Genomic DNA, 24,921 nt, shown 5'->3' on the forward strand with positions numbered 1-24,921 from the left:
TTATTCCATTTGAAGGGTTTCTCCCAGTCCACAATCTAATGTAGGATAACAACATGTGTGTGTCCCCAGATACTTCCTCTTAGCTTAACTGGAAAATGATCCATATCTATTAGGCTAAGCTGTCAACTGGTCCCATGGTGTAATGGTTAGCACTCTGGACTTTGAATCCAGCGATCCGAGTTCAAATCTCGGTGGGACCTATATTTTTGCAGCAGAACATTGTCAAATTGGCCCAAATGCACGTAAGATAGCCACTGATGACTTCAACGAAAGGCAGGTCATTCTCATTGATGATGTTGGGGGTATATAAACCAACCAAAGCGCCTGCAATATAATTGTATACATAACACATTTTATTTTCTCCATTGAGAAGCAAACGTCAACATTCGGTCAGAAGTAATGTCCCCATTCAAATAGAAATGTCAAGATCTGAAGGCAGAGAATAGACAGAGATAAAATTAAGACGAAACGCCCCGCTGATTGACTTTGTGAGGTACCTTATTGCGTAGTATCTACGTCCTGACAATGTAGCACATGCTCCACACCACAACTACACCTTGACAAGTCGCACATGGAATTTAGCAGGCGTCACAGTGGCTCAGTCACGCCAATCTCAAGGGAAGGGATTATCAGTAAGTTTGTAATGCTTAAGACTTTGGTATTGTGATGTGCGGTCCTATGGTGTAATGGTTAGCACTCTGGACTCTGAATCCAGCGATCCGAGTTCAAATCTCGGTAGGACCTACTGCTGTTTCTTAGCAAGATTTTAATTCATTTTGATTGGGATGTAGGAAACAAAGCATACTGAATGAGAAGACTACACTGGCCGGGGCAAACTACCTTTACACCTCTACATCACACCCAAATCCAATGCCTAATATTATTCCATTTGAAGGGTTTCTCCCAGTCCACAATCTAATGTAGGATAACAACATGTGTGTGTCCCCAGATACTTCCTCTTAGCTTAACTGGAAAATGATCCATATCTATTAGGCTAAGCTGTCAACTGGTCCCATGGTGTAATGGTTAGCACTCTGGACTTTGAATCCAGCGATCCGAGTTCAAATCTCGGTGGGACCTATATTTTTGCAGCAGAACATTGTCAAATTGGCCCAAATGCACGTAAGATAGCCACTGATGACTTCAACGAAAGGCAGGTCATTCTCATTGATGATGTTGGGGGTATATAAACCAACCAAAGCGCCTGCAATATAATTGTATACATAACACATTTTATTTTCTCCATTGAGAAGCAAACGTCAACATTCGGTCAGAAGTAATGTCCCCATTCAAATAGAAATGTCAAGATCTGAAGGCAGAGAATAGACAGAGATGAAATTAAGACGAAACGCCCCGCTGATTGACTTTGTGAGGTACCTTATTGCGTAGTATCTACGTCCTGACAATGTAGCACATGCTCCACACCACAACTACACCTTGACAAGTCGCACATGGAATTTAGCAGGCGTCACAGTGGCTCAGTCACGCCAATCTCAAGGGAAGGGATTATCAGTAAGTTTGTAATGCTTAAGACTTTGGTATTGTGATGTGCGGTCCTATGGTGTAATGGTTAGCTCTCTGGACTCTGAATCCAGCGATCCGAGTTCAAATCTCGGTAGGACCTACTGCTGGTTTTTAGCAAGATTTTAATTCATTTTGATTGGGATGTAGGAAACAAAGCATACTGAATGAGAAGACTACACTGGCCGGGACAAACTACCTTTACACCTCTACATCACACCCAAATCCAATGCCTAATATTATTCCATTTGAAGGGTTTCTCCCAGTCCACAATCTAATGTAGGATAACAACATGTGTGTGTCCCCAGATACTTCCTCTTAGCTTAACTGGAAAATGATCCATATCTATTAGGCTAAGCTGTCAACTGGTCCCATGGTGTAATGGTTAGCACTCTGGACTTTGAATCCAGCGATCCGAGTTCAAATCTCGGTGGGACCTACTGCTGTCTTTTAGCAAGATTTTAATTCATTTTGATTGGGATGTAGGAAACAAAGCATACTGAATGAGAAGACTACACTGGCCGGGGCAAACTACCTTTACACCTCTACATCACACCCAAATCCAATGCCTAATATTATTCCATTTGAAGGGTTTCTCCCAGTCCACAATCTAATGTAGGATAACAACATGTGTGTGTCCCCAGATACTTCCTCTTAGCTTAACTGGAAAATGATCCATATCTATTAGGCTAAGCTGTCAACTGGTCCCATGGTGTAATGGTTAGCACTCTGGACTTTGAATCCAGCGATCCGAGTTCAAATCTCGGTGGGACCTATATTTTTGCAGCAGAACATTGTCAAATTGGCCCAAATGCACGTAAGATAGCCACTGATGACTTCAACGAAAGGCAGGTCATTCTCATTGATGATGTTGGGGGTATATAAACCAACCAAAGCGCCTGCAATATAATTGTATACATAACACATTTTATTTTCTCCATTGAGAAGCAAACGTCAACATTCGGTCAGAAGTAATGTCCCCATTAAATAGAAATGTCAAGATCTGAAGGCAGAGAATAGACAGAGATGAAATTAAGACGAAACGCCCCGCTGATTGACTTTGTGAGGTACCTTATTGCGTAGTATCTACGTCCTGACAATGTAGCACATGCTCCACACCACAACTACACCTTGACAAGTCGCACATGGAATTTAGCAGGCGTCACAGTGGCTCAGTCACGCCAATCTCAAGGGAAGGGATTATCAGTAAGTTTGTAATGCTTAAGACTTTGGTATTGTGATGTGCGGTCCTATGGTGTAATGGTTAGCACTCTGGACTCTGAATCCAGCGATCCGAGTTCAAATCTCGGTAGGACCTACTGCTGGTTTTTAGCAAGATTTTAATTCATTTTGATTGGGATGTAGGAAACAAAGCATACTGAATGAGAAGACTACACTGGCCGGGACAAACTACCTTTACACCTCTACATCACACCCAAATCCAATGCCTAATATTATTCCATTTGAAGGGTTTCTCCCAGTCCACAATCTAATGTAGGATAACAACATGTGTGTGTCCCCAGATACTTCCTCTTAGCTTAACTGGAAAATGATCCATATCTATTAGGCTAAGCTGTCAACTGGTCCCATGGTGTAATGGTTAGCACTCTGGACTTTGAATCCAGCGATCCGAGTTCAAATCTCGGTGGGACCTATATTTTTGCAGCAGAACATTGTCAAATTGGCCCAAATGCACGTAAGATAGCCACTGATGACTTCAACGAAAGGCAGGTCATTCTCATTGATGATGTTGGGGGTATATAAACCAACCAAAGCGCCTGCAATATAATTGTATACATAAGACTTTTTTTTTCTCCATTGAGAAGCAAACGTCAACATTCGGTCAGAAGTAATGTCCCCATTAAATAGAAATGTCAAGATCTGAAGGCAGAGAATAGATAGAGATGAAACTAAGACGAAACGCCCCGCTGATTGACTTTGTGAGGTACCTTATTGCGTAGTATCTACGTCCTGACAATGTAGCACATGCTCCACACCACAACTACACCTTGACAAGTCGCACATGCAGGCGTCACAGTGGCTCAGTCACGCCAATCTCAAGGGAAGGGATTATCAGTAAGTTTGTAATGCTTAAGACTTTGGTATTGTGATGTGCGGTCCTATGGTGTAATGGTTAGCACTCTGGACTCTGAATCCAGCGATCCGAGTTCAAATCTCGGTAGGACCTACTGCTGTCTTTTAGCAAGATTTTAATTCATTTTGATTGGGATGTAGGAAACAAAGCATACTGAATGAGAAGACTACACTGGCCGGGGCAAACTACCTTTACACCTCTACATCACACCCAAATCCAATGCCTAATATTATTCCATTTGAAGGGTTTCTCCCAGTCCACAATCTAATGTAGGATAACAACATGTGTGTGTCCCCAGATACTTCCTCTTAGCTTAACTGGAAAATGATCCATATCTATTAGGCTAAGCTGTCAACTGGTCCCATGGTGTAATGGTTAGCACTCTGGACTTTGAATCCAGCGATCCGAGTTCAAATCTCGGTGGGACCTATATTTTTGCAGCAGAACATTGTCAAATTGGCCCAAATGCACGTAAGATAGCCACTGATGACTTCAACGAAAGGCAGGTCATTCTCATTGATGATGTTGGGGGTATATAAACCAACCAAAGCGCCTGCAATATAATTGTATACATAACACATTTTATTTTCTCCATTGAGAAGCAAACGTCAACATTCGGTCAGAAGTAATGTCCCCATTCAAATAGAAATGTCAAGATCTGAAGGCAGAGAATAGACAGAGATAAAATTAAGACGAAACGCCCCGCTGATTGACTTTGTGAGGTACCTTATTGCGTAGTATCTACGTCCTGACAATGTAGCACATGCTCCACACCACAACTACACCTTGACAAGTCGCACATGGAATTTAGCAGGCGTCACAGTGGCTCAGTCACGCCAATCTCAAGGGAAGGGATTATCAGTAAGTTTGTAATGCTTAAGACTTTGGTATTGTGATGTGCGGTCCTATGGTGTAATGGTTAGCACTCTGGACTCTGAATCCAGCGATCCGAGTTCAAATCTCGGTAGGACCTACTGCTGTTTCTTAGCAAGATTTTAATTCATTTTGATTGGGATGTAGGAAACAAAGCATACTGAATGAGAAGACTACACTGGCCGGGGCAAACTACCTTTACACCTCTACATCACACCCAAATCCAATGCCTAATATTATTCCATTTGAAGGGTTTCTCCCAGTCCACAATCTAATGTAGGATAACAACATGTGTGTGTCCCCAGATACTTCCTCTTAGCTTAACTGGAAAATGATCCATATCTATTAGGCTAAGCTGTCAACTGGTCCCATGGTGTAATGGTTAGCACTCTGGACTTTGAATCCAGCGATCCGAGTTCAAATCTCGGTGGGACCTATATTTTTGCAGCAGAACATTGTCAAATTGGCCCAAATGCACGTAAGATAGCCACTGATGACTTCAACGAAAGGCAGGTCATTCTCATTGATGATGTTGGGGGTATATAAACCAACCAAAGCGCCTGCAATATAATTGTATACATAACACATTTTATTTTCTCCATTGAGAAGCAAACGTCAACATTCGGTCAGAAGTAATGTCCCCATTCAAATAGAAATGTCAAGATCTGAAGGCAGAGAATAGACAGAGATGAAATTAAGACGAAACGCCCCGCTGATTGACTTTGTGAGGTACCTTATTGCGTAGTATCTACGTCCTGACAATGTAGCACATGCTCCACACCACAACTACACCTTGACAAGTCGCACATGGAATTTAGCAGGCGTCACAGTGGCTCAGTCACGCCAATCTCAAGGGAAGGGATTATCAGTAAGTTTGTAATGCTTAAGACTTTGGTATTGTGATGTGCGGTCCTATGGTGTAATGGTTAGCTCTCTGGACTCTGAATCCAGCGATCCGAGTTCAAATCTCGGTAGGACCTACTGCTGGTTTTTAGCAAGATTTTAATTCATTTTGATTGGGATGTAGGAAACAAAGCATACTGAATGAGAAGACTACACTGGCCGGGACAAACTACCTTTACACCTCTACATCACACCCAAATCCAATGCCTAATATTATTCCATTTGAAGGGTTTCTCCCAGTCCACAATCTAATGTAGGATAACAACATGTGTGTGTCCCCAGATACTTCCTCTTAGCTTAACTGGAAAATGATCCATATCTATTAGGCTAAGCTGTCAACTGGTCCCATGGTGTAATGGTTAGCACTCTGGACTTTGAATCCAGCGATCCGAGTTCAAATCTCGGTGGGACCTACTGCTGTCTTTTAGCAAGATTTTAATTCATTTTGATTGGGATGTAGGAAACAAAGCATACTGAATGAGAAGACTACACTGGCCGGGGCAAACTACCTTTACACCTCTACATCACACCCAAATCCAATGCCTAATATTATTCCATTTGAAGGGTTTCTCCCAGTCCACAATCTAATGTAGGATAACAACATGTGTGTGTCCCCAGATACTTCCTCTTAGCTTAACTGGAAAATGATCCATATCTATTAGGCTAAGCTGTCAACTGGTCCCATGGTGTAATGGTTAGCACTCTGGACTTTGAATCCAGCGATCCGAGTTCAAATCTCGGTGGGACCTATATTTTTGCAGCAGAACATTGTCAAATTGGCCCAAATGCACGTAAGATAGCCACTGATGACTTCAACGAAAGGCAGGTCATTCTCATTGATGATGTTGGGGGTATATAAACCAACCAAAGCGCCTGCAATATAATTGTATACATAACACATTTTATTTTCTCCATTGAGAAGCAAACGTCAACATTCGGTCAGAAGTAATGTCCCCATTAAATAGAAATGTCAAGATCTGAAGGCAGAGAATAGACAGAGATGAAATTAAGACGAAACGCCCCGCTGATTGACTTTGTGAGGTACCTTATTGCGTAGTATCTACGTCCTGACAATGTAGCACATGCTCCACACCACAACTACACCTTGACAAGTCGCACATGGAATTTAGCAGGCGTCACAGTGGCTCAGTCACGCCAATCTCAAGGGAAGGGATTATCAGTAAGTTTGTAATGCTTAAGACTTTGGTATTGTGATGTGCGGTCCTATGGTGTAATGGTTAGCACTCTGGACTCTGAATCCAGCGATCCGAGTTCAAATCTCGGTAGGACCTACTGCTGGTTTTTAGCAAGATTTTAATTCATTTTGATTGGGATGTAGGAAACAAAGCATACTGAATGAGAAGACTACACTGGCCGGGACAAACTACCTTTACACCTCTACATCACACCCAAATCCAATGCCTAATATTATTCCATTTGAAGGGTTTCTCCCAGTCCACAATCTAATGTAGGATAACAACATGTGTGTGTCCCCAGATACTTCCTCTTAGCTTAACTGGAAAATGATCCATATCTATTAGGCTAAGCTGTCAACTGGTCCCATGGTGTAATGGTTAGCACTCTGGACTTTGAATCCAGCGATCCGAGTTCAAATCTCGGTGGGACCTATATTTTTGCAGCAGAACATTGTCAAATTGGCCCAAATGCACGTAAGATAGCCACTGATGACTTCAACGAAAGGAAGGTCATTCTCATTGATGATGTTGGGGGTATATAAACCAACCAAAGCGCCTGCAATATAATTGTATACATAAGACTTTTTTTTTCTCCATTGAGAAGCAAACGTCAACATTCGGTCAGAAGTAATGTCCCCATTAAATAGAAATGTCAAGATCTGAAGGCAGAGAATAGATAGAGATGAAACTAAGACGAAACGCCCCGCTGATTGACTTTGTGAGGTACCTTATTGCGTAGTATCTACGTCCTGACAATGTAGCACATGCTCCACACCACAACTACACCTTGACAAGTCGCACATGCAGGCGTCACAGTGGCTCAGTCACGCCAATCTCAAGGGAAGGGATTATCAGTAAGTTTGTAATGCTTAAGACTTTGGTATTGTGATGTGCGGTCCTATGGTGTAATGGTTAGCACTCTGGACTCTGAATCCAGCGATCCGAGTTCAAATCTCGGTAGGACCTACTGCTGTCTTTTAGCAAGATTTTAATTCATTTTGATTGGGATGTAGGAAACAAAGCATACTGAATGAGAAGACTACACTGGCCGGGGCAAACTACCTTTACACCTCTACATCACACCCAAATCCAATGCCTAATATTATTCCATTTGAAGGGTTTCTCCCAGTCCACAATCTAATGTAGGATAACAACATGTGTGTGTCCCCAGATACTTCCTCTTAGCTTAACTGGAAAATGATCCATATCTATTAGGCTAAGCTGTCAACTGGTCCCATGGTGTAATGGTTAGCACTCTGGACTTTGAATCCAGCGATCCGAGTTCAAATCTCGGTGGGACCTATATTTTTGCAGCAGAACATTGTCAAATTGGCCCAAATGCACGTAAGATAGCCACTGATGACTTCAACGAAAGGCAGGTCATTCTCATTGATGATGTTGGGGGTATATAAACCAACCAAAGCGCCTGCAATATAATTGTATACATAACACATTTTATTTTCTCCATTGAGAAGCAAACGTCAACATTCGGTCAGAAGTAATGTCCCCATTAAATAGAAATGTCAAGATCTGAAGGCAGAGAATAGACAGAGATGAAATTAAGACGAAACGCCCCGCTGATTGACTTTGTGAGGTACCTTATTGCGTAGTATCTACGTCCTGACAATGTAGCACATGCTCCACACCACAACTACACCTTGACAAGTCGCACATGGAATTTAGCAGGCGTCACAGTGGCTCAGTCACGCCAATCTCAAGGGAAGGGATTATCAGTAAGTTTGTAATGCTTAAGACTTTGGTATTGTGATGTGCGGTCCTATGGTGTAATGGTTAGCACTCTGGACTCTGAATCCAGCGATCCGAGTTCAAATCTCGGTAGGACCTACTGCTGGTTTTTAGCAAGATTTTAATTCATTTTGATTGGGATGTAGGAAACAAAGCATACTGAATGAGAAGACTACACTGGCCGGGACAAACTACCTTTACACCTCTACATCACACCCAAATCCAATGCCTAATATTATTCCATTTGAAGGGTTTCTCCCAGTCCACAATCTAATGTAGGATAACAACATGTGTGTGTCCCCAGATACTTCCTCTTAGCTTAACTGGAAAATGATCCATATCTATTAGGCTAAGCTGTCAACTGGTCCCATGGTGTAATGGTTAGCACTCTGGACTTTGAATCCAGCGATCCGAGTTCAAATCTCGGTGGGACCTATATTTTTGCAGCAGAACATTGTCAAATTGGCCCAAATGCACGTAAGATAGCCACTGATGACTTCAACGAAAGGCAGGTCATTCTCATTGATGATGTTGGGGGTATATAAACCAACCAAAGCGCCTGCAATATAATTGTATACATAAGACTTTTTTTTTCTCCATTGAGAAGCAAACGTCAACATTCGGTCAGAAGTAATGTCCCCATTAAATAGAAATGTCAAGATCTGAAGGCAGAGAATAGATAGAGATGAAATTAAGACGAAACGCCCCGCTGATTGACTTTGTGAGGTACCTTATTGCGTAGTATCTACGTCCTGACAATGTAGCACATGCTCCACACCACAACTACACCTTGACAAGTCGCACATGCAGGCGTCACAGTGGCTCAGTCACGCCAATCTCAAGGGAAGGGATTATCAGTAAGTTTGTAATGCTTAAGACTTTGGTATTGTGATGTGCGGTCCTATGGTGTAATGGTTAGCACTCTGGACTCTGAATCCAGCGATCCGAGTTCAAATCTCGGTAGGACCTACTGCTGTTTTTTAGCAAGATTTTAATTCATTTTAATTGGGATGTAGGAAACAAAGCATACTGAATGAGAAGACTACACTGACCGGGGCAAACTACCTTTACACCTCTACATCACACCCAAATCCAATGCCTAATATTATTCCATTTGAAGGGTTTCTCCCAGTCCACAATCTAATGTAGGAGAACAACATGTGTGTGTCCCCAGATACTTCCTCTTAGCTTAACTGGAAAATGATCCATATCTATTAGGCTAAGCTGTCAACTGGTCCCATGGTGTAATGGTTAGCACTCTGGACTTTGAATCCAGCGATCCGAGTTCAAATCTCGGTGGGACCTATATTTTTGCAGCAGAACATTGTCAAATTGGCCCAAATGCACGTAAGATAGCCACTGATGACTTCAACGAAAGGCAGGTCATTCTCATTGATGATGTTGGGGGTATATAAACCAACCAAAGCGCCTGCAATATAATTGCATACATAAGACTTTTTTTTTTCTCCATTGAGAAGCAAACGTCAACATTCGGTCAGAAGTAATGTCCCCATTAAATAGAAATGTCAAGATCTGAAGGCAGAGAATAGATAGAGATGAAACTAAGACGAAACGCCCCGCTGATTGACTTTGTGAGGTACCTTATTGCGTAGTATCTACGTCCTGACAATGTAGCACATGCTCCACACAACTACACCTTGACAAGTCGCACATGCAGGCGTCACAGTGGCTCAGTCACGCCAATCTCAAGGGAAGGGATTATCAGTAAGTTTGTAATGCTTAAGACTTTGGTATTGTGATGTGCGGTCCTATGGTGTAATGGTTAGCACTCTGGACTCTGAATCCAGCGATCCGAGTTCAAATCTCGGTAGGACCTACTGCTGTTTTTTAGCAAGATTTTAATTCATTTTGATTGGGATGTAGGAAACAAAGCATACTGAATGAGAAGACTACACTGGCCGGGGCAAACTACCTTTACACCTCTACATCACACCCAAATCCAATGCCTAATATTATTCCATTTGAAGGGTTTCTCCCAGTCCACAATCTAATGTAGGATAACAACATGTGTGTGTCCCCAGATACTTCCTCTTAGCTTAACTGGAAAATGATCCATATCTATTAGGCTAAGCTGTCAACTGGTCCCATGGTGTAATGGTTAGCACTCTGGACTTTGAATCCAGCGATCCGAGTTCAAATCTCGGTGGGACCTATATTTTTGCAGCAGAACATTGTCAAATTGGCCCAAATGCACGTAAGATAGCCACTGATGACTTCAACGAAAGGAAGGTCATTCTCATTGATGATGTTGGGGGTATATAAACCAACCAAAGCGCCTGCAATATAATTGTATACATAAGACTTTTTTTTTCTCCATTGAGAAGCAAACGTCAACATTCGGTCAGAAGTAATGTCCCCATTAAATAGAAATGTCAAGATCTGAAGGCAGAGAATAGATAGAGATGAAACTAAGACGAAACGCCCCGCTGATTGACTTTGTGAGGTACCTTATTGCGTAGTATCTACGTCCTGACAATGTAGCACATGCTCCACACCACAACTACACCTTGACAAGTCGCACATGCAGGCGTCACAGTGGCTCAGTCACGCCAATCTCAAGGGAAGGGATTATCAGTAAGTTTGTAATGCTTAAGACTTTGGTATTGTGATGTGCGGTCCTATGGTGTAATGGTTAGCACTCTGGACTCTGAATCCAGCGATCCGAGTTCAAATCTCGGTAGGACCTACTGCTGTCTTTTAGCAAGATTTTAATTCATTTTGATTGGGATGTAGGAAACAAAGCATACTGAATGAGAAGACTACACTGGCCGGGGCAAACTACCTTTACACCTCTACATCACACCCAAATCCAATGCCTAATATTATTCCATTTGAAGGGTTTCTCCCAGTCCACAATCTAATGTAGGATAACAACATGTGTGTGTCCCCAGATACTTCCTCTTAGCTTAACTGGAAAATGATCCATATCTATTAGGCTAAGCTGTCAACTGGTCCCATGGTGTAATGGTTAGCACTCTGGACTTTGAATCCAGCGATCCGAGTTCAAATCTCGGTGGGACCTATATTTTTGCAGCAGAACATTGTCAAATTGGCCCAAATGCACGTAAGATAGCCACTGATGACTTCAACGAAAGGCAGGTCATTCTCATTGATGATGTTGGGGGTATATAAACCAACCAAAGCGCCTGCAATATAATTGTATACATAACACATTTTATTTTCTCCATTGAGAAGCAAACGTCAACATTCGGTCAGAAGTAATGTCCCCATTAAATAGAAATGTCAAGATCTGAAGGCAGAGAATAGACAGAGATGAAATTAAGACGAAACGCCCCGCTGATTGACTTTGTGAGGTACCTTATTGCGTAGTATCTACGTCCTGACAATGTAGCACATGCTCCACACCACAACTACACCTTGACAAGTCGCACATGGAATTTAGCAGGCGTCACAGTGGCTCAGTCACGCCAATCTCAAGGGAAGGGATTATCAGTAAGTTTGTAATGCTTAAGACTTTGGTATTGTGATGTGCGGTCCTATGGTGTAATGGTTAGCACTCTGGACTCTGAATCCAGCGATCCGAGTTCAAATCTCGGTAGGACCTACTGCTGGTTTTTAGCAAGATTTTAATTCATTTTGATTGGGATGTAGGAAACAAAGCATACTGAATGAGAAGACTACACTGGCCGGGACAAACTACCTTTACACCTCTACATCACACCCAAATCCAATGCCTAATATTATTCCATTTGAAGGGTTTCTCCCAGTCCACAATCTAATGTAGGATAACAACATGTGTGTGTCCCCAGATACTTCCTCTTAGCTTAACTGGAAAATGATCCATATCTATTAGGCTAAGCTGTCAACTGGTCCCATGGTGTAATGGTTAGCACTCTGGACTTTGAATCCAGCGATCCGAGTTCAAATCTCGGTGGGACCTATATTTTTGCAGCAGAACATTGTCAAATTGGCCCAAATGCACGTAAGATAGCCACTGATGACTTCAACGAAAGGCAGGTCATTCTCATTGATGATGTTGGGGGTATATAAACCAACCAAAGCGCCTGCAATATAATTGTATACATAAGACTTTTTTTTTCTCCATTGAGAAGCAAACGTCAACATTCGGTCAGAAGTAATGTCCCCATTAAATAGAAATGTCAAGATCTGAAGGCAGAGAATAGATAGAGATGAAATTAAGACGAAACGCCCCGCTGATTGACTTTGTGAGGTACCTTATTGCGTAGTATCTACGTCCTGACAATGTAGCACATGCTCCACACCACAACTACACCTTGACAAGTCGCACATGCAGGCGTCACAGTGGCTCAGTCACGCCAATCTCAAGGGAAGGGATTATCAGTAAGTTTGTAATGCTTAAGACTTTGGTATTGTGATGTGCGGTCCTATGGTGTAATGGTTAGCACTCTGGACTCTGAATCCAGCGATCCGAGTTCAAATCTCGGTAGGACCTACTGCTGTTTTTTAGCAAGATTTTAATTCATTTTAATTGGGATGTAGGAAACAAAGCATACTGAATGAGAAGACTACACTGACCGGGGCAAACTACCTTTACACCTCTACATCACACCCAAATCCAATGCCTAATATTATTCCATTTGAAGGGTTTCTCCCAGTCCACAATCTAATGTAGGAGAACAACATGTGTGTGTCCCCAGATACTTCCTCTTAGCTTAACTGGAAAATGATCCATATCTATTAGGCTAAGCTGTCAACTGGTCCCATGGTGTAATGGTTAGCACTCTGGACTTTGAATCCAGCGATCCGAGTTCAAATCTCGGTGGGACCTATATTTTTGCAGCAGAACATTGTCAAATTGGCCCAAATGCACGTAAGATAGCCACTGATGACTTCAACGAAAGGCAGGTCATTCTCATTGATGATGTTGGGGGTATATAAACCAACCAAAGCGCCTGCAATATAATTGCATACATAAGACTTTTTTTTTTCTCCATTGAGAAGCAAACGTCAACATTCGGTCAGAAGTAATGTCCCCATTAAATAGAAATGTCAAGATCTGAAGGCAGAGAATAGATAGAGATGAAACTAAGACGAAACGCCCCGCTGATTGACTTTGTGAGGTACCTTATTGCGTAGTATCTACGTCCTGACAATGTAGCACATGCTCCACACCACAACTACACCTTGACAAGTCGCACATGGAATTTAGCAGGCGTCACAGTGGCTCAGTCACGCCAATCTCAAGGGAAGGGATTATCAGTAAGTTTGTAATGCTTAAGACTTTGGTATTGTGATGTGCGGTCCTATGGTGTAATGGTTAGCACTCTGGACTCTGAATCCAGCGATCCGAGTTCAAATCTCGGTAGGACCTACTGCTGTTTTTTAGCAAGATTTTAATTCATTTTGATTGGGATGTAGGAAACAAAGCATACTGAATGAGAAGACTACACTGGCCGGGGCAAACTACCTTTACACCTCTACATCACACCCAAATCCAATGCCTAATATTATTCCATTTGAAGGGTTTCTCCCAGTCCACAATCTAATGTAGGATAACAACATGTGTGTGTTCCCAGATACTTCCTCTTAGCTTAACTGGAAAATGATCCATATCTATTAGGCTAAGCTGTCAACTGGTCCCATGGTGTAATGGTTAGCACTCTGGACTTTGAATCCAGCGATCCGAGTTCAAATCTCGGTGGGACCTGTATTTTTGCAGCAGAACATTGTCAAATTGGCCCAAATGCACGTAAGATAGCCACTGATGACTTCAACGAAAGGCAGGTCATTCTCATTGATGATGTTGGGGGTATATAAACCAACCAAAGCGCCTGCAATATAATTGTATACATAAGACTTTTTTTTTTTCTCCATTGAGAAGCAAACGTCAACATTCGGTCAGAAGTAATGTCCCCATTAAATAGAAATGTCAAGATCTGAAGGCAGAGAATAGACAGAGATGAAACTAAGACGAAACGCCCCGCTGATTGACTTTGTGAGGTACCTTATTGCGTAGTATCTACGTCCTGACAATGTAGCACATGCTCCACACAACTACACCTTGACAAGTCGCACATGCAGGCGTCACAGTGGCTCAGTCACGCCAATCTCAAGGGAAGGGATTATCAGTAAGTTTGTAATGCTTAAGACTTTGGTATTGTGATGTGCGGTCCTATGGTGTAATGGTTAGCACTCTGGACTCTGAATCCAGCGATCCGAGTTCAAATCTCGGTAGGACCTACTGCTGTTTTTTAGCAAGATTTTAATTCATTTTGATTGGGACGTAGGAAACAAAGCATACTGAATGAGAAGACTACACTGGCCGGGGCAAACTACCTTTACACCTCTACATCACACCCAAATCCAATGCCTAATATTATTCCATTTGAAGGGTTTCTCCCAGTCCACAATCTAATGTAGGATAACAACATGTGTGTGTCCCCAGATACTTCCTCTTAGCTTAACTGGAAAATGATCCATATCTATTAGGCTAAGCTGTCAACTGGTCCCATGGTGTAATGGTTAGCACTCTGGACTTTGAATCCAGCGATCCGAGTTCAAATCTCGGTGGGACCTATATTTTTGCAGCAGAACATTGTCAAATTGGCCCAAATGCACGTAAGATAGCCACTGATGACTTCAACGAAAGGAAGGTCATTCTCATTGATGATGTTGGGGGTATATAAACCAACCAAAGCGCCTGCAATATAATTGTTTTACATAACACATTTCTCCATTGGGAAGGAAACGTCAACATTCGGTCAGAAGTAATGTCTCCATTCAAATAGAAATGTCAAGATCTGAAGGCAGAGAATAGATAGAGATGAAATTAAGACGAAACGCCCCGCTGATTGACTTTGTGAGGTACCTTATTGCGTAGTATCTACGTCCTGACAATGTAGCACATGCTCCACACCACAACTACACCTTGACAAGTCGCACATGCAGGCGTCACAGTGGCTCAGTCACGCCAATCTCAAGGGAAGGGATTATCAGTAAGTTTGTAATACTTAAGACTTTGGTATTGTGATGTGCGGTCCTATGGTGTAATGGTTAGCACTCTGGACTCTGAATCCAGCGATCCGAGTTCAAATCTCGGTGGGACCTACTGCTGTTTTTTAGCAAGATTTTAATTCATTTTGATTGGGACGTAGGAAACAAAGCCTACTGAATGAGAAGACTACACTGGCCGGGGCAAACTACCTTTACACCTCTACATCACACCCAAATCCAATGCCTAATATTATTCCATTTGAAGGGTTTCTCCCAGTCCACAATCTAATGTAGGATAACAACATGTGTGTGTCCCCAGATACTTCCTCTTAGCTTAACTGGAAAATGATCCATATCTATTAGGCTAAGCTGTCAACTGGTCCCATGGTGTAATGGTTAGCACTCTGGACTTTGAATCCAGCGATCCGAGTTCAAATCTCGGTGGGACCTATATTTTTGCAGCAGAACATTGTCAAATTGGCCCAAATGCACGTAAGATAGCCACTGATGACTTCAACGAAAGGCAGGTCATTCTCATTGATGATGTTGGGGGTATATAAACCATCGAAAGCACCTGGAATACAATTGTATACATAACACATTTTATTTTCTCCATTGAGAAGCAAACGTCAACATTCGGTCAGAAGTAATGTCCCCATTAAATAGAAATGTCAAGATCTGAAGGCAGAGAATAGACAGAGATGAAATTAAGACGAAACGCCCCGCTGATTGACTTTGTGAGGTACCTTATTGCGTAGTATCTACGTCCTGACAATGTAGCACATGCTCCACACCACAACTACACCTTGACAAGTCGCACATGGAATTTAGCAGGCGTCACAGTGGCTCAGTCACGCCAATCTCAAGGGAAGGGATTATCAGTAAGTTTGTAATGCTTAAGACTTTGGTATTGTGATGTGCGGTCCTATGGTGTAATGGTTAGCACTCTGGACTCTGAATCCAGCGATCCGAGTTCAAATCTCGGTAGGACCTACTGCTGGTTTTTAGCAAGATTTTAATTCATTTTGATTGGGACGTAGGAAACAAAGCATACTGAATGAGAAGACTACACTGGCCGGGGCAAACTACCTTTACACCTCTACATCACACCCAAATCCAATGCCTAATATTATTCCATTTGAAGGGTTTCTCCCAGTCCACAATCTAATGTAGGATAACAACATGTGTGTGTCCCCAGATACTTCCTCTTAGCTTAACTGGAAAATGATCCATATCTATTAGGCTAAGCTGTCAACTGGTCCCATGGTGTAATGGTTAGCACTCTGGACTTTGAATCCAGCGATCCGAGTTCAAATCTCGGTGGGACCTATATTTTTGCAGCAGAACATTGTCAAATTGGCCCAAATGCACGTAAGATAGCCACTGATGACTTCAACGAAAGGAAGGTCATTCTCATTGATGATGTTGGGGGTATATAAACCAACCAAAGCGCCTGCAATATAATTGTATACATAACACATTTTATTTTCTCCATTGAGAAGCAAACGTCAACATTCGGTCAGAAGTAATGTCCCCATTAAATAGAAATGTCAAGATCTGAAGGCAGAGAATAGACAGAGATGAAATTAAGACGAAACGCCCCGCTGATTGACTTTGTGAGGTACCTTATTGCGTAGTATCTACGTCCTGACAATGTAGCACATGCTCCACACCACAACTACACCTTGACAAGTCGCACATGGAATTTAGCAGGCGTCACAGTGGTTCAGTCACGCCAATCTCAAGGGAAGGGATTATCAGTAAGTTTGTAATGCTTTAGACTTTGGTATTGTGATGTGCGGTCCTATGGTGTAATGGTTAGCACTCTGGACTCTGAATCCAGCGATCCGAGTTCAAATCTCGGTAGGACCTACTGCTGTTTTTTAGCAAGATTTTAATTCATTTTGATTGGGATGTAGGAAACAAAGCCTACTGAATGAGAAGACTACACTGGCCGGGGCAAAGTACCTTTACACCTCTACATCACACCCAAATCCAATGCCTAATATTATTCCATTTGAAGGGTTTCTCCCAGTCCACAATCTAATGTAGGATAACAACATGTGTGTGTCCCCAGATACTTCCTCTTAGCTTAACTGGAAAATGATCCCTATCTATTAGGCTAAGCTGTCAACTGGTCCCATGGTGTAATGGTTAGCACTCTGGACTTTGAATCCAGCGATCCGAGTTCAAATCTCGGTGGGACCTATATTTTTGCAGCAGAACATTGTCAAATTGGCCCAAATGCACGTAAGATAGCCACTGATGACTTCAACGAAAGGAAGGTCATTCTCATTGATGATGTTGGGGGTATATAAACCAACCAAAGCGCCTGCAATATAATTGTATACATAACACATTTTATTTTCTCCATTGAGAAGCAAACGTCAACATTCGGTCAGAAGTAATGTCCCCATTAAATAGAAATGTCAAGATCTGAAGGCAGAGAATAGACAGAGATGAAATTAAGACGAAACGCCCCGCTGATTGACTTTGTGAGGTACCTTATTGCGTAGTATCTACGTCCTGACAATGTAGCACATGCTCCACACCACAACTACACCTTGACAAGTCGCACATGGAATTTAGCAGGCGTCACAGTGGCTCAGTCACGCCAATCTCAAGGGAAGGGATTATCAGTAAGTTTGTAATGCTTAAGACTTTGGTATTGTGATGTGCGGTCCTATGGTGTAATGATTAGCACTCTGGACTCTGAATCCAGCGATCCGAGTTCAAATCTCGGTAGGACCTACTGCTGTTTTTTAGCAAGATTTTAATTCATTTTGATTGGGATGTAGGAAACAAAGCATACTGAATGAGAAGACTACACTGGCCGGGGCAAAGTACCTTTACACCTCTACATCACACCCAAATCCAATGCCTAATATTATTCCATTTGAAGGGTTTCTCCCAGTCCACAATCTAATGTAGGATAACAACATGTGTGTGTCCCCAGATACTTCCTCTTAGCTTAACTGGAAAATGATCCATATCTATTAGGCTAAGCTGTCAACTGGTCCCATGGTGTAATGGTTAGCACTCTGGACTTTGAATCCAGCGATCCGAGTTCAAATCTCGGTGGGACCTATATTTTTGCAGCAGAACATTGTCAAATTGGCCCAAATGCACGTAAGATAGCCACTGATGACTTCAACGAAAGGCAGGTCATTCTCATTGATGATGTTGGGGGTATATAAACCAACCAAAGCGCCTGCAATATAATTGTTTTACATAACACATTTCTCCATTGGGAAGGAAACGTCAACATTCGGTCAGAAGTAATGTCCCCATTCAAATAGAAATGTCAAGATCTGAAGGCAGAGAATAGACAGAGATGAAATTAAGACGAAACGCCCCGCTGATTGACTTTGTGAGGTACCTTATTGCGTAGTGTCTACGTCCTGACAATGTAGCACATGCTCCACACCACAACTACACCTTGACAAGTCGCACATGCAGGCGTCACAGTGGCTCAGTCACGCCAATCTCAAGGGAAGGGATTATCAGTAAGTTTGTAATGCTTAAGACTTTGGTATTGTGATGTGCGGTCCTATGGTGTAATGATTAGCACTCTGGACTCTGAATCCAGCGATCCGAGTTCAAATCTCGGTAGGACCTACTGCTGGTTTTTAGCAAGATTTTAATTCATTTTGATTGGGATGTAGGAAACAAAGCATACTGAATGAGAAGACTACACTGGCCGGGGCAAAGTACCTTTACACCTCTACATCACACCCAAATCCAATGCCTAATATTATTCCATTTGAAGGGTTTCTCCCAGTCCACAATCTAATGTAGGATAACAACATGTGTGTGTCCCCAGATACTTCCTCTTAGCTTAACTGGAAAATGATCCATATCTATTAGGCTAAGCTGTCAACTGGTCCCATGGTGTAATGGTTAGCACTCTGGACTTTGAATCCAGCGATCCGAGTTCAAATCTCGGTGGGACCTATATTTTTGCAGCAGAACATTGTCAAATTGGCCCAAATGCACGTAAGATAGCCACTGATGACTTCAACGAAAGGAAGGTCATTCTCATTGATGATGTTGGGGGTATATAAACCAACCAAAGCGCCTGCAATATAATTGTATACATAACACATTTTATTTTCTCCATTGAGAAGCAAACGTCAACATTCGGTCAGAAGTAATGTCCCCATTAAATAGAAATGTCAAGATCTGAAGGCAGAGAATAGACAGAGATGAAATTAAGACGAAACGCCCCGCTGATTGACTTTGTGAGGTACCTTATTGCGTAGTATCTACGTCCTGACAATGTAGCACATGCTCCACACCACAACTACACCTTGACAAGTCGCACATGGAATTTAGCAGGCGTCACAGTGGTTCAGTCACGCCAATCTCAAGGGAAGGGATTATCAGTAAGTTTGTAATGCTTTAGACTTTGGTATTGTGATGTGCGGTCCTATGGTGTAATGGTTAGCACTCTGGACTCTGAATCCAGCGATCCGAGTTCAAATCTCGGTAGGACCTACTGCTGTTTTTTAGCAAGATTTTAATTCATTTTGATTGGGATGTAGGAAACAAAGCCTACTGAATGAGAAGACTACACTGGCCGGGGCAAAGTACCTTTACACCTCTACATCACACCCAAATCCAATGCCTAATATTATTCCATTTGAAGGGTTTCTCCCAGTCCACAATCTAATGTAGGATAACAACATGTGTGTGTCCCCAGATACTTCCTCTTAGCTTAACTGGAAAATGATCCCTATCTATTAGGCTAAGCTGTCAACTGGTCCCATGGTGTAATGGTTAGCACTCTGGACTTTGAATCCAGCGATCCGAGTTCAAATCTCGGTGGGACCTATATTTTTGCAGCAGAACATTGTCAAATTGGCCCAAATGCACGTAAGATAGCCACTGATGACTTCAACGAAAGGAAGGTCATTCTCATTGATGATGTTGGGGGTATATAAACCAACCAAAGCGCCTGCAATATAATTGTATACATAACACATTTTATTTTCTCCATTGAGAAGCAAACGTCAACATTCGGTCAGAAGTAATGTCCCCATTAAATAGAAATGTCAAGATCTGAAGGCAGAGAATAGACAGAGATGAAATTAAGACGAAACGCCCCGCTGATTGACTTTGTGAGGTACCTTATTGCGTAGTATCTACGTCCTGACAATGTAGCACATGCTCCACACCACAACTACACCTTGACAAGTCGCACATGGAATTTAGCAGGCGTCACAGTGGCTCAGTCACGCCAATCTCAAGGGAAGGGATTATCAGTAAGTTTGTAATGCTTAAGACTTTGGTATTGTGATGTGCGGTCCTATGGTGTAATGATTAGCACTCTGGACTCTGAATCCAGCGATCCGAGTTCAAATCTCGGTAGGACCTACTGCTGTTTTTTAGCAAGATTTTAATTCATTTTGATTGGGATGTAGGAAACAAAGCATACTGAATGAGAAGACTACACTGGCCGGGGCAAAGTACCTTTACACCTCTACATCACACCCAAATCCAATGCCTAATATTATTCCATTTGAAGGGTTTCTCCCAGTCCACAATCTAATGTAGGATAACAACATGTGTGTGTCCCCAGATACTTCCTCTTAGCTTAACTGGAAAATGATCCATATCTATTAGGCTAAGCTGTCAACTGGTCCCATGGTGTAATGGTTAGCACTCTGGACTTTGAATCCAGCGATCCGAGTTCAAATCTCGGTGGGACCTATATTTTTGCAGCAGAACATTGTCAAATTGGCCCAAATGCACGTAAGATAGCCACTGATGACTTCAACGAAAGGCAGGTCATTCTCATTGATGATGTTGGGGGTATATAAACCAACCAAAGCGCCTGCAATATAATTGTTTTACATAACACATTTCTCCATTGGGAAGGAAACGTCAACATTCGGTCAGAAGTAATGTCCCCATTCAAATAGAAATGTCAAGATCTGAAGGCAGAGAATAGACAGAGATGAAATTAAGACGAAACGCCCCGCTGATTGACTTTGTGAGGTACCTTATTGCGTAGTGTCTACGTCCTGACAATGTAGCACATGCTCCACACCACAACTACACCTTGACAAGTCGCACATGCAGGCGTCACAGTGGCTCAGTCACGCCAATCTCAAGGGAAGGGATTATCAGTAAGTTTGTAATGCTTAAGACTTTGGTATTGTGATGTGCGGTCCTATGGTGTAATGATTAGCACTCTGGACTCTGAATCCAGCGATCCGAGTTCAAATCTCGGTAGGACCTACTGCTGGTTTTTAGCAAGATTTTAATTCATTTTGATTGGGATGTAGGAAACAAAGCATACTGAATGAGAAGACTACACTGGCCGGGGCAAAGTACCTTTACACCTCTACATCACACCCAAATCCAATGCCTAATATTATTCCATTTGAAGGGTTTCTCCCAGTCCACAATCTAATGTAGGATAACAACATGTGTGTGTCCCCAGATACTTCCTCTTAGCTTAACTGGAAAATGATCCATATCTATCAGGCTAAGCTGTCAACTGGTCCCATGGTGTAATGGTTAGCACTCTGGACTTTGAATCCAGCGATCCGAGTTCAAATCTCGGTGGGACCTATATTTTTGCAGCAGAACATTGTCAAATTGGCCCAAATGCACGTAAGATAGCCACTGATGACTTCAACGAAAGGCAGGTCATTCTCATTGATGATGTTGGGGGTATATAAACCAACCAAAGCGCCTGCAATATAATTGTTTTACATAACACATTTCTCCATTGGGAAGCAAACGTCAACATTCGGTCAGAAGTAATGTCCCCATTTAAATAGAAATGTCAAGATCTGAAGGCAGAGAATAGACAGAGATGAAATTAAGACGAAACGCCCCGCTGATTGACTTTGTGAGGTACCTTATTGCGTAGTATCTACGTCCTGACAATGTAGCACATGCTCCACACCACAACTACACCTTGACAAGTCGCACATGCAGGCGTCACAGTGGCTCAGTCACGCCAATCTCAAGGGAAGGGATTATCAGTAAGTTTGTAATGCTTAAGACTTTGGTATTGTGATGTGCGGTCCTATGGTGTAATGATTAGCACTCTGGACTCTGAATCCAGCGATCCGAGTTCAAATCTCGGTAGGACCTACTGCTGTTTTTTAGCAAGATTTTAATTCATTTTGATTGGGACGTAGGAAACAAAGCCTACTGAATGAGAAGACTACACTGGCCGGGGCAAACTACCTTTACACCTCTACATCACACCCAAATCCAATGCCTAATATTATTCCATTTGAAGGGTTTCTCCCAGTCCACAATCTAATGTAGGATAACAACATGTGTGTGTCCCCAGATACTTCCTCTTAGCTTAACTGGAAAATGATCCCTATCTATTAGGCTAAGCTGTCAACTGGTCCCATGGTGTAATGGTTAGCACTCTGGACTTTGAATCCAGCGATCCGAGTTCAAATCTCGGTGGGACCTATATTTTTGCAGCAGAACATTGTCAAATTGGCCCAAATGCACGTAAGATAGCCACTGATGACTTCAACGAAAGGAAGGTCATTCTCATTGATGATGTTGGGGGTATATAAACCAACCAAAGCGCCTGCAATATAATTGTATACATAACACATTTTATTTTCTCCATTGAGAAGCAAACGTCAACATTCGGTCAGAAGTAATGTCCCCATTAAATAGAAATGTCAAGATCTGAAGGCAGAGAATAGACAGAGATGAAATTAAGACGAAACGCCCCGCTGATTGACTTTGTGAGGTACCTTATTGCGTAGTATCTACGTCCTGACAATGTAGCACATGCTCCACACCACAACTACACCTTGACAAGTCGCACATGGAATTTAGCAGGCGTCACAGTGGCTCAGTCACGCCAATCTCAAGGGAAGGGATTATCAGTAAGTTTGTAATGCTTAAGACTTTGGTATTGTGATGTGCGGTCCTATGGTGTAATGATTAGCACTCTGGACTCTGAATCCAGCGATCCGAGTTCAAATCTCGGTAGGACCTACTGCTGTTTTTTAGCAAGATTTTAATTCATTTTGATTGGGATGTAGGAAACAAAGCATACTGAATGAGAAGACTACACTGGCCGGGGCAAAGTACCTTTACACCTCTACATCACACCCAAATCCAATGCCTAATATTATTCCATTTGAAGGGTTTCTCCCAGTCCACAATCTAATGTAGGATAACAACATGTGTGTGTCCCCAGATACTTCCTCTTAGCTTAACTGGAAAATGATCCATATCTATTAGGCTAAGCTGTCAACTGGTCCCATGGTGTAATGGTTAGCACTCTGGACTTTGAATCCAGCGATCCGAGTTCAAATCTCGGTGGGACCTATATTTTTGCAGCAGAACATTGTCAAATTGGCCCAAATGCACGTAAGATAGCCACTGATGACTTCAACGAAAGGCAGGTCATTCTCATTGATGATGTTGGGGGTATATAAACCAACCAAAGCGCCTGCAATATAATTGTTTTACATAACACATTTCTCCATTGGGAAGGAAACGTCAACATTCGGTCAGAAGTAATGTCCCCATTCAAATAGAAATGTCAAGATCTGAAGGCAGAGAATAGACAGAGATGAAATTAAGACGAAACGCCCCGCTGATTGACTTTGTGAGGTACCTTATTGCGTAGTGTCTACGTCCTGACAATGTAGCACATGCTCCACACCACAACTACACCTTGACAAGTCGCACATGCAGGCGTCACAGTGGCTCAGTCACGCCAATCTCAAGGGAAGGGATTATCAGTAAGTTTGTAATGCTTAAGACTTTGGTATTGTGATGTGCGGTCCTATGGTGTAATGATTAGCACTCTGGACTCTGAATCCAGCGATCCGAGTTCAAATCTCGGTAGGACCTACTGCTGGTTTTTAGCAAGATTTTAATTCATTTTGATTGGGATGTAGGAAACAAAGCATACTGAATGAGAAGACTACACTGGCCGGGGCAAAGTACCTTTACACCTCTACATCACACCCAAATCCAATGCCTAATATTATTCCATTTGAAGGGTTTCTCCCAGTCCACAATCTAATGTAGGATAACAACATGTGTGTGTCCCCAGATACTTCCTCTTAGCTTAACTGGAAAATGATCCATATCTATCAGGCTAAGCTGTCAACTGGTCCCATGGTGTAATGGTTAGCACTCTGGACTTTGAATCCAGCGATCCGAGTTCAAATCTCGGTGGGACCTATATTTTTGCAGCAGAACATTGTCAAATTGGCCCAAATGCACGTAAGATAGCCACTGATGACTTCAACGAAAGGCAGGTCATTCTCATTGATGATGTTGGGGGTATATAAACCAACCAAAGCGCCTGCAATATAATTGTTTTACATAACACATTTCTCCATTGGGAAGCAAACGTCAACATTCGGTCAGAAGTAATGTCCCCATTTAAATAGAAATGTCAAGATCTGAAGGCAGAGAATAGACAGAGATGAAATTAAGACGAAACGCCCCGCTGATTGACTTTGTGAGGTACCTTATTGCGTAGTATCTACGTCCTGACAATGTAGCACATGCTCCACACCACAACTACACCTTGACAAGTCGCACATGCAGGCGTCACAGTGGCTCAGTCACGCCAATCTCAAGGGAAGGGATTATCAGTAAGTTTGTAATGCTTAA

General features: G+C 42.4%; 57 non-coding genes across 57 annotated transcripts; all 57 read left to right on the forward strand.

The window, feature by feature from the left end:
* The first annotated feature begins 128 nt into the window (after positions 1 to 128).
* Trnaq-uug (transfer RNA glutamine (anticodon UUG)) lies at positions 129 to 200 on the forward strand. The gene has a single exon. It is a non-coding gene; the product is annotated as a tRNA-Gln (tRNA).
* Positions 201 to 672: 472 nt separating this feature from the next.
* Positions 673 to 744, forward strand: Trnaq-cug (transfer RNA glutamine (anticodon CUG)). The gene has a single exon. It is a non-coding gene; the product is annotated as a tRNA-Gln (tRNA).
* Positions 745 to 1,008: 264 nt separating this feature from the next.
* Trnaq-uug (transfer RNA glutamine (anticodon UUG)) lies at positions 1,009 to 1,080 on the forward strand. Its single transcript has one exon. It is a non-coding gene; the product is annotated as a tRNA-Gln (tRNA).
* Positions 1,081 to 1,552: 472 nt separating this feature from the next.
* On the forward strand, positions 1,553 to 1,624 carry Trnaq-cug (transfer RNA glutamine (anticodon CUG)). The gene has a single exon. It is a non-coding gene; the product is annotated as a tRNA-Gln (tRNA).
* Positions 1,625 to 1,888: 264 nt separating this feature from the next.
* On the forward strand, positions 1,889 to 1,960 carry Trnaq-uug (transfer RNA glutamine (anticodon UUG)). The gene has a single exon. It is a non-coding gene; the product is annotated as a tRNA-Gln (tRNA).
* Positions 1,961 to 2,224: 264 nt separating this feature from the next.
* On the forward strand, positions 2,225 to 2,296 carry Trnaq-uug (transfer RNA glutamine (anticodon UUG)). The gene has a single exon. It is a non-coding gene; the product is annotated as a tRNA-Gln (tRNA).
* Positions 2,297 to 2,767: 471 nt separating this feature from the next.
* Positions 2,768 to 2,839, forward strand: Trnaq-cug (transfer RNA glutamine (anticodon CUG)). Its single transcript has one exon. It is a non-coding gene; the product is annotated as a tRNA-Gln (tRNA).
* Positions 2,840 to 3,103: 264 nt separating this feature from the next.
* Positions 3,104 to 3,175, forward strand: Trnaq-uug (transfer RNA glutamine (anticodon UUG)). The gene has a single exon. It is a non-coding gene; the product is annotated as a tRNA-Gln (tRNA).
* Positions 3,176 to 3,637: 462 nt separating this feature from the next.
* Positions 3,638 to 3,709, forward strand: Trnaq-cug (transfer RNA glutamine (anticodon CUG)). The gene has a single exon. It is a non-coding gene; the product is annotated as a tRNA-Gln (tRNA).
* A 264-nt stretch (positions 3,710 to 3,973) lies between these two features.
* Positions 3,974 to 4,045, forward strand: Trnaq-uug (transfer RNA glutamine (anticodon UUG)). Its single transcript has one exon. It is a non-coding gene; the product is annotated as a tRNA-Gln (tRNA).
* Positions 4,046 to 4,517: 472 nt separating this feature from the next.
* On the forward strand, positions 4,518 to 4,589 carry Trnaq-cug (transfer RNA glutamine (anticodon CUG)). The gene has a single exon. It is a non-coding gene; the product is annotated as a tRNA-Gln (tRNA).
* Positions 4,590 to 4,853: 264 nt separating this feature from the next.
* On the forward strand, positions 4,854 to 4,925 carry Trnaq-uug (transfer RNA glutamine (anticodon UUG)). The gene has a single exon. It is a non-coding gene; the product is annotated as a tRNA-Gln (tRNA).
* Positions 4,926 to 5,397: 472 nt separating this feature from the next.
* Positions 5,398 to 5,469, forward strand: Trnaq-cug (transfer RNA glutamine (anticodon CUG)). The gene has a single exon. It is a non-coding gene; the product is annotated as a tRNA-Gln (tRNA).
* A 264-nt stretch (positions 5,470 to 5,733) lies between these two features.
* On the forward strand, positions 5,734 to 5,805 carry Trnaq-uug (transfer RNA glutamine (anticodon UUG)). The gene has a single exon. It is a non-coding gene; the product is annotated as a tRNA-Gln (tRNA).
* Positions 5,806 to 6,069: 264 nt separating this feature from the next.
* On the forward strand, positions 6,070 to 6,141 carry Trnaq-uug (transfer RNA glutamine (anticodon UUG)). Its single transcript has one exon. It is a non-coding gene; the product is annotated as a tRNA-Gln (tRNA).
* Positions 6,142 to 6,612: 471 nt separating this feature from the next.
* Trnaq-cug (transfer RNA glutamine (anticodon CUG)) lies at positions 6,613 to 6,684 on the forward strand. Its single transcript has one exon. It is a non-coding gene; the product is annotated as a tRNA-Gln (tRNA).
* A 264-nt stretch (positions 6,685 to 6,948) lies between these two features.
* On the forward strand, positions 6,949 to 7,020 carry Trnaq-uug (transfer RNA glutamine (anticodon UUG)). The gene has a single exon. It is a non-coding gene; the product is annotated as a tRNA-Gln (tRNA).
* A 462-nt stretch (positions 7,021 to 7,482) lies between these two features.
* On the forward strand, positions 7,483 to 7,554 carry Trnaq-cug (transfer RNA glutamine (anticodon CUG)). The gene has a single exon. It is a non-coding gene; the product is annotated as a tRNA-Gln (tRNA).
* A 264-nt stretch (positions 7,555 to 7,818) lies between these two features.
* On the forward strand, positions 7,819 to 7,890 carry Trnaq-uug (transfer RNA glutamine (anticodon UUG)). Its single transcript has one exon. It is a non-coding gene; the product is annotated as a tRNA-Gln (tRNA).
* Positions 7,891 to 8,361: 471 nt separating this feature from the next.
* Trnaq-cug (transfer RNA glutamine (anticodon CUG)) lies at positions 8,362 to 8,433 on the forward strand. The gene has a single exon. It is a non-coding gene; the product is annotated as a tRNA-Gln (tRNA).
* A 264-nt stretch (positions 8,434 to 8,697) lies between these two features.
* Positions 8,698 to 8,769, forward strand: Trnaq-uug (transfer RNA glutamine (anticodon UUG)). Its single transcript has one exon. It is a non-coding gene; the product is annotated as a tRNA-Gln (tRNA).
* Positions 8,770 to 9,231: 462 nt separating this feature from the next.
* Trnaq-cug (transfer RNA glutamine (anticodon CUG)) lies at positions 9,232 to 9,303 on the forward strand. Its single transcript has one exon. It is a non-coding gene; the product is annotated as a tRNA-Gln (tRNA).
* A 264-nt stretch (positions 9,304 to 9,567) lies between these two features.
* On the forward strand, positions 9,568 to 9,639 carry Trnaq-uug (transfer RNA glutamine (anticodon UUG)). Its single transcript has one exon. It is a non-coding gene; the product is annotated as a tRNA-Gln (tRNA).
* A 460-nt stretch (positions 9,640 to 10,099) lies between these two features.
* On the forward strand, positions 10,100 to 10,171 carry Trnaq-cug (transfer RNA glutamine (anticodon CUG)). The gene has a single exon. It is a non-coding gene; the product is annotated as a tRNA-Gln (tRNA).
* Positions 10,172 to 10,435: 264 nt separating this feature from the next.
* Trnaq-uug (transfer RNA glutamine (anticodon UUG)) lies at positions 10,436 to 10,507 on the forward strand. Its single transcript has one exon. It is a non-coding gene; the product is annotated as a tRNA-Gln (tRNA).
* Positions 10,508 to 10,969: 462 nt separating this feature from the next.
* On the forward strand, positions 10,970 to 11,041 carry Trnaq-cug (transfer RNA glutamine (anticodon CUG)). Its single transcript has one exon. It is a non-coding gene; the product is annotated as a tRNA-Gln (tRNA).
* Positions 11,042 to 11,305: 264 nt separating this feature from the next.
* Trnaq-uug (transfer RNA glutamine (anticodon UUG)) lies at positions 11,306 to 11,377 on the forward strand. The gene has a single exon. It is a non-coding gene; the product is annotated as a tRNA-Gln (tRNA).
* Positions 11,378 to 11,848: 471 nt separating this feature from the next.
* On the forward strand, positions 11,849 to 11,920 carry Trnaq-cug (transfer RNA glutamine (anticodon CUG)). The gene has a single exon. It is a non-coding gene; the product is annotated as a tRNA-Gln (tRNA).
* A 264-nt stretch (positions 11,921 to 12,184) lies between these two features.
* Positions 12,185 to 12,256, forward strand: Trnaq-uug (transfer RNA glutamine (anticodon UUG)). Its single transcript has one exon. It is a non-coding gene; the product is annotated as a tRNA-Gln (tRNA).
* A 462-nt stretch (positions 12,257 to 12,718) lies between these two features.
* Positions 12,719 to 12,790, forward strand: Trnaq-cug (transfer RNA glutamine (anticodon CUG)). Its single transcript has one exon. It is a non-coding gene; the product is annotated as a tRNA-Gln (tRNA).
* Positions 12,791 to 13,054: 264 nt separating this feature from the next.
* Positions 13,055 to 13,126, forward strand: Trnaq-uug (transfer RNA glutamine (anticodon UUG)). The gene has a single exon. It is a non-coding gene; the product is annotated as a tRNA-Gln (tRNA).
* A 471-nt stretch (positions 13,127 to 13,597) lies between these two features.
* On the forward strand, positions 13,598 to 13,669 carry Trnaq-cug (transfer RNA glutamine (anticodon CUG)). The gene has a single exon. It is a non-coding gene; the product is annotated as a tRNA-Gln (tRNA).
* Positions 13,670 to 13,933: 264 nt separating this feature from the next.
* On the forward strand, positions 13,934 to 14,005 carry Trnaq-uug (transfer RNA glutamine (anticodon UUG)). Its single transcript has one exon. It is a non-coding gene; the product is annotated as a tRNA-Gln (tRNA).
* A 461-nt stretch (positions 14,006 to 14,466) lies between these two features.
* Trnaq-cug (transfer RNA glutamine (anticodon CUG)) lies at positions 14,467 to 14,538 on the forward strand. Its single transcript has one exon. It is a non-coding gene; the product is annotated as a tRNA-Gln (tRNA).
* A 264-nt stretch (positions 14,539 to 14,802) lies between these two features.
* Positions 14,803 to 14,874, forward strand: Trnaq-uug (transfer RNA glutamine (anticodon UUG)). The gene has a single exon. It is a non-coding gene; the product is annotated as a tRNA-Gln (tRNA).
* Positions 14,875 to 15,333: 459 nt separating this feature from the next.
* Positions 15,334 to 15,405, forward strand: Trnaq-cug (transfer RNA glutamine (anticodon CUG)). The gene has a single exon. It is a non-coding gene; the product is annotated as a tRNA-Gln (tRNA).
* A 264-nt stretch (positions 15,406 to 15,669) lies between these two features.
* On the forward strand, positions 15,670 to 15,741 carry Trnaq-uug (transfer RNA glutamine (anticodon UUG)). The gene has a single exon. It is a non-coding gene; the product is annotated as a tRNA-Gln (tRNA).
* A 471-nt stretch (positions 15,742 to 16,212) lies between these two features.
* On the forward strand, positions 16,213 to 16,284 carry Trnaq-cug (transfer RNA glutamine (anticodon CUG)). Its single transcript has one exon. It is a non-coding gene; the product is annotated as a tRNA-Gln (tRNA).
* Positions 16,285 to 16,548: 264 nt separating this feature from the next.
* Positions 16,549 to 16,620, forward strand: Trnaq-uug (transfer RNA glutamine (anticodon UUG)). Its single transcript has one exon. It is a non-coding gene; the product is annotated as a tRNA-Gln (tRNA).
* Positions 16,621 to 17,091: 471 nt separating this feature from the next.
* Positions 17,092 to 17,163, forward strand: Trnaq-cug (transfer RNA glutamine (anticodon CUG)). Its single transcript has one exon. It is a non-coding gene; the product is annotated as a tRNA-Gln (tRNA).
* Positions 17,164 to 17,427: 264 nt separating this feature from the next.
* On the forward strand, positions 17,428 to 17,499 carry Trnaq-uug (transfer RNA glutamine (anticodon UUG)). Its single transcript has one exon. It is a non-coding gene; the product is annotated as a tRNA-Gln (tRNA).
* Positions 17,500 to 17,970: 471 nt separating this feature from the next.
* Positions 17,971 to 18,042, forward strand: Trnaq-cug (transfer RNA glutamine (anticodon CUG)). The gene has a single exon. It is a non-coding gene; the product is annotated as a tRNA-Gln (tRNA).
* A 264-nt stretch (positions 18,043 to 18,306) lies between these two features.
* Trnaq-uug (transfer RNA glutamine (anticodon UUG)) lies at positions 18,307 to 18,378 on the forward strand. Its single transcript has one exon. It is a non-coding gene; the product is annotated as a tRNA-Gln (tRNA).
* Positions 18,379 to 18,837: 459 nt separating this feature from the next.
* Positions 18,838 to 18,909, forward strand: Trnaq-cug (transfer RNA glutamine (anticodon CUG)). Its single transcript has one exon. It is a non-coding gene; the product is annotated as a tRNA-Gln (tRNA).
* Positions 18,910 to 19,173: 264 nt separating this feature from the next.
* On the forward strand, positions 19,174 to 19,245 carry Trnaq-uug (transfer RNA glutamine (anticodon UUG)). Its single transcript has one exon. It is a non-coding gene; the product is annotated as a tRNA-Gln (tRNA).
* Positions 19,246 to 19,716: 471 nt separating this feature from the next.
* On the forward strand, positions 19,717 to 19,788 carry Trnaq-cug (transfer RNA glutamine (anticodon CUG)). Its single transcript has one exon. It is a non-coding gene; the product is annotated as a tRNA-Gln (tRNA).
* A 264-nt stretch (positions 19,789 to 20,052) lies between these two features.
* Positions 20,053 to 20,124, forward strand: Trnaq-uug (transfer RNA glutamine (anticodon UUG)). The gene has a single exon. It is a non-coding gene; the product is annotated as a tRNA-Gln (tRNA).
* A 471-nt stretch (positions 20,125 to 20,595) lies between these two features.
* On the forward strand, positions 20,596 to 20,667 carry Trnaq-cug (transfer RNA glutamine (anticodon CUG)). Its single transcript has one exon. It is a non-coding gene; the product is annotated as a tRNA-Gln (tRNA).
* A 264-nt stretch (positions 20,668 to 20,931) lies between these two features.
* Positions 20,932 to 21,003, forward strand: Trnaq-uug (transfer RNA glutamine (anticodon UUG)). Its single transcript has one exon. It is a non-coding gene; the product is annotated as a tRNA-Gln (tRNA).
* Positions 21,004 to 21,462: 459 nt separating this feature from the next.
* Trnaq-cug (transfer RNA glutamine (anticodon CUG)) lies at positions 21,463 to 21,534 on the forward strand. Its single transcript has one exon. It is a non-coding gene; the product is annotated as a tRNA-Gln (tRNA).
* Positions 21,535 to 21,798: 264 nt separating this feature from the next.
* Positions 21,799 to 21,870, forward strand: Trnaq-uug (transfer RNA glutamine (anticodon UUG)). Its single transcript has one exon. It is a non-coding gene; the product is annotated as a tRNA-Gln (tRNA).
* A 459-nt stretch (positions 21,871 to 22,329) lies between these two features.
* On the forward strand, positions 22,330 to 22,401 carry Trnaq-cug (transfer RNA glutamine (anticodon CUG)). The gene has a single exon. It is a non-coding gene; the product is annotated as a tRNA-Gln (tRNA).
* A 264-nt stretch (positions 22,402 to 22,665) lies between these two features.
* Positions 22,666 to 22,737, forward strand: Trnaq-uug (transfer RNA glutamine (anticodon UUG)). The gene has a single exon. It is a non-coding gene; the product is annotated as a tRNA-Gln (tRNA).
* Positions 22,738 to 23,208: 471 nt separating this feature from the next.
* Trnaq-cug (transfer RNA glutamine (anticodon CUG)) lies at positions 23,209 to 23,280 on the forward strand. The gene has a single exon. It is a non-coding gene; the product is annotated as a tRNA-Gln (tRNA).
* A 264-nt stretch (positions 23,281 to 23,544) lies between these two features.
* Positions 23,545 to 23,616, forward strand: Trnaq-uug (transfer RNA glutamine (anticodon UUG)). Its single transcript has one exon. It is a non-coding gene; the product is annotated as a tRNA-Gln (tRNA).
* A 459-nt stretch (positions 23,617 to 24,075) lies between these two features.
* Positions 24,076 to 24,147, forward strand: Trnaq-cug (transfer RNA glutamine (anticodon CUG)). The gene has a single exon. It is a non-coding gene; the product is annotated as a tRNA-Gln (tRNA).
* Positions 24,148 to 24,411: 264 nt separating this feature from the next.
* Positions 24,412 to 24,483, forward strand: Trnaq-uug (transfer RNA glutamine (anticodon UUG)). The gene has a single exon. It is a non-coding gene; the product is annotated as a tRNA-Gln (tRNA).
* Positions 24,484 to 24,921: the final 438 nt, after the last annotated feature.

Source organism: Haliotis asinina, chromosome 14 (assembly GCF_037392515.1).
Source record: "Haliotis asinina isolate JCU_RB_2024 chromosome 14, JCU_Hal_asi_v2, whole genome shotgun sequence".
Classification (NCBI taxonomy): Eukaryota; Metazoa; Mollusca; class Gastropoda; order Lepetellida; family Haliotidae; genus Haliotis; species Haliotis asinina.